The sequence below is a fragment of the Odocoileus virginianus genome, chromosome 20, assembly GCF_023699985.2.
Source record: "Odocoileus virginianus isolate 20LAN1187 ecotype Illinois chromosome 20, Ovbor_1.2, whole genome shotgun sequence".
Classification (NCBI taxonomy): Eukaryota; Metazoa; Chordata; class Mammalia; order Artiodactyla; family Cervidae; genus Odocoileus; species Odocoileus virginianus.
Window position 1 is genome coordinate 31,378,279 of NC_069693.1, and position 4,144 is coordinate 31,382,422.

The window sequence follows — 4,144 nt, forward strand, 5'->3', positions numbered from 1 at the left end:
TTTGAAACTAGCAATTATTATTAAAGCAGCTCTGGGGCAAGTTTTTTCATCTATCAAATATAATAATAATGAATACTTCACAGGATATTTATGGGAAGATAAGGATATAAGGAAGAAATAAGTGAGCGAATGTAATCTTTGATTTAGTAAGATATACCCAATTAACACTAGAGACTCTATTGATATTCATTTTTGTTATTGTTGAAGCTATTTTCTTTTTCTTCATTTTGTGGCTCCTTGGACTTACATTGGTAGAAAGTGAGATGTATCCTGGAAGTTCTGCATATGATACTGTCCTGCACCAAAGTCATGGTCTGCCACCCCTTCCTTCTGCAGAGTATCACCTCACCAGGCCAGTCCCTTCTTAGTCACCCACCCTGTCACTTCTCTGGATCAGCAGGCCATTAATTTGTTATTAATTTCAGGCCCTGGGAAAAACTGACTCTACTATGTCTTAAATACTTAAACTTTTTTTGTGTGTTGTGATATTACTTTCCTAACTTATTGATTCTTGCTACTTTTCATCTGCCTTTAGTCCACTTCCTCTGAATTCAATTCAAACATGTCTTGCAATTGCTACCCCGCCACTATAGTAAGAAACCACTGCTGGGAGCCGATTTAGACAAGTTTGACTCCCTAGTTGATCTAATAACCTCCTCTCTTGTTCCTGCATGAAGGAAGGAGTTTATGGTTGCAACCTGTCTACTCATATTACCACTTATTTTCAAGAACGTTCCTTCTCTCTCTCCCTATATATATACATTCTCAATTAAGCTATATAGTCTTTATAGGTCATACATCAGTCATAGTTTTTGTTATCAACAAAATTGGTATCATAGAACTGGTTTGATGAAACTAAATGCATAGAAAGTATATTACATGGAGCTTCAGGGGTTAAGCTTCAGGTTACTTTATAATTCATTCATTTATCCATTCATTCACTTATATGTTTAACATATATGTTTAAACACTTCCAATAAGAGATAATCCATGTGATTTCAGGGGAGAAAGTATAGGACTTAGAATGTAGGAAAGTTGAGTTCATATTCTGCTTTGACCTCAGGAAACTGACTCGATCTCCATGGGTATAAGTTATTTTGATTAAACAATGAGAATTAGAAATATTCTATTTAACATGTTTCATAACATCTAAGATGGTGTACATATATAATAAATGCTGTTTCTCTTTAATGTTGTTGTTATTTTCTGGCTAAAATGAAATATGTGGGCTATATTTAGAATGGCTCTAAATGAGAAACTCTTCATTTTACCATGATTAAAATGCTGTTCACTTTTTACTCTATAATTATCATGATTAATCCTTTGTAAGTATTTATAAAGGACCATAGCTCTGATGACCCTGACCACAGACGTGTAAAAAGAGTTCTCTGCTCTTTCATATAGCAGGTGTATATTTGTATATAATGTAATGATGGTGGGGTTGGTAAACATTAATTCCAAGTAAAACTGTAGGCACTCAGAAAGGACACTGGAGTTGAAATTTGACAGATGAGTCACATTTGAGACCTCTGCATTCAAAAAGTAAGGATCAGAGTGGTGCAATGAGAAGAGGAAACCTAAGCTAACATTCCTCTTATCACCACAGAGAATCAGAACCACGGAAATAGTACACAGATCCATGAAACAATTGTTGCAGTTTATAAAAGACTATGTCACTGATCCAAAGACACACACAAGCAAAAGTATTGGCTACTGAGGTCTCATCAGTTGGCCTAGAGTCTATATTTTGAATGTCCAATCTAGGATGATACAGTCAGTGTAAAGATCTGAGGATTTGATGCAATGCCAGATATTTTGATACCTTGTACACACATTCAAATACTCTACATTGTATTAGTAAATATTGGCTTTCAGTGTATGAAAGGACCAGATGATATTAACAAATGCTGCTATAAACAAAATGTTTATATTCCCTCAAAATTCATACATTAAATTCTTACCCCCACTGAGATGGTGTTTGGAGGTAGGGCCTTTGGTAGGTGGTTTAGTCATCTCATGAATCGGGTTAGTGGTCTTACAAAAAAGAACTCAGAGAACTCCCTCTCTTTTCCACCATGTAAGGACATGGCAAGAAGAAGCTTTCCTGCTATGAGAAAGCAGGTAGCAGACTCTAACCAGACACTGTCTTCTCCTTGATCTCGGACTCCTCAGCCTCCAGAACTAAATTTCTGTTGTTTATAAGCCACTTAGTGTATACTGCCTTGTTGTGGTAGCCCAAATACACTAAGACAGATACACCACATAGTTAAGAACTACACCTTTGTGATAATTCTCCTGGGTTCAAACAAAGAAACATTTAAAAATACGTTATTTTTGGGGAGGGAGATTCCTAGAATCATTGTTTACCAAAGATTTTTTTTTTCTTTCAAAGCTGATATGAGAAGTACTAAGAAAGTGACTAACATGGTCATGAGTAGAGGTCAAATTTTGCTTTTATTACTAATTATAAACTAAAATCCCTGAATAACTAAAGATGTAAGGTCAAAGTAAAAATATGACATAGAAAATATTCTGAGGACTTCCATCTTCTGCTTAGAATATAGAAAGTTGGAGAGAGGGTTTCTTTCATCTTAACAAGGAAAAGCTGGATAACATACAGACTAATACTGATCAGGGAACTGAGATTATAGTGAAACCGATTAGCCTGAAATCTAAGAATAAAAAAGTGCCTCCAAGGAGAGAAGGGACATGACTACTACCTCACCTTGGGCCAATCATAGGAGGAGGACATATAGTTAGGAAAGAAGAGCTCAGCTAATATATTTAAAGAATTTGTAAATGCTGAGAGTTTGATAGCTTCTGAATACAGAAGCCCCGGAAGTCACAGACAAGGAGAGTCCATAGTCATTCTCAGATTCTTTTCAATGAGCCTCATCAGGTGACAATGTGAAAGACTGAACTCAGGGCAGGAGCCTACTGATGGCTTTCCTCATGGAGCATGCCTGGAGAAGGGGAGTAGCTGCAGCTTGTGGGAAGGTAGGAAGCATGGAAGAGGGACTGCAGATTACCCTGAGCCCAGACCTTTGGAGAACACCATTTCTGGAGCAGGGACATTCCTTTAGCCCCACCCTCCAAATCTAAAGACACAGAAACTGCCTGAGACTTAAGACTGAACCAGGGCAACAGAAACACACACACACAAGACCTATCCACTCCCACTCACAATCTAGAAAACACGATTAACCAAAAACAACACTATGGCATGGGAGGAGAAGCAAAAGGATGCAGAAAGACCCTCCAGGAGATTAAGCTTATAGGTGAAGTTAAAGCTGAGAGTGGATAAGGACACTGAGAAAACCTCTCTGGCAAAGCACATTTTATCTGAACCATTCTGTAACACCAAAGAAATTTAAGTATGTGCTAAGTTGCTTTAATTGTCTAACTCTTTGTGATCTGTAAGCCAGCTCAGTGATTGAGCTGAATGACTCAGGCTCCCAGTGTCCCCCTGCTATGGTCTGAATGTCTGTGTCCCTCCTCCCCCACCAAATGTCGGTGTTGGAATCCTAAGGCCCAATGTGATTGTATCAGGAGGTGGGGGCCTTTGGAAAGGTCATCAGAGTGGTCTTCTTGCCCTCATGAATACCCTGTGAAGAGGTCTGGGGTGCTCTCTTGCTCCTTCCACATGTGGGGACACAGCAAGGAGATACTGTATATGAACCAGAAAGTGGGTTTTCATTAAAACCCAACCAGGCTGTCACCCTCAACTTGGACTTTGAGCCTGCAAACCATAAGCAATACATTTCTGTTGCTATACTGATACTTAGTCTGTAGTATTTGTTATAGTAGCCTAAAGAGACTAAGACACCAAATGTTTATAGAGTAAGAAAGATGCCTGTCCCCAAGCATATGTATTATTTATTTTGTTGTCTATTGTCCCACTGATCATCAGATTTTAACTAAAAAACAAAAACAATATACAAAGAAAATAATTCACACTGTCAAGAGACAAAATAATCAGCAGAACTAGATTCAGATAAGGACTGGCTCAGATAAGAAGATCTGAGTTGAGTTCAATGGAACTGATTCAGGTAAGTTGTCATCAAAGCTATTTAAAATACCTATCATTAATATGCAAAGACTTTGGGGGTAAATGGTAGATATTTTAATCAGATGGGATTAGTAA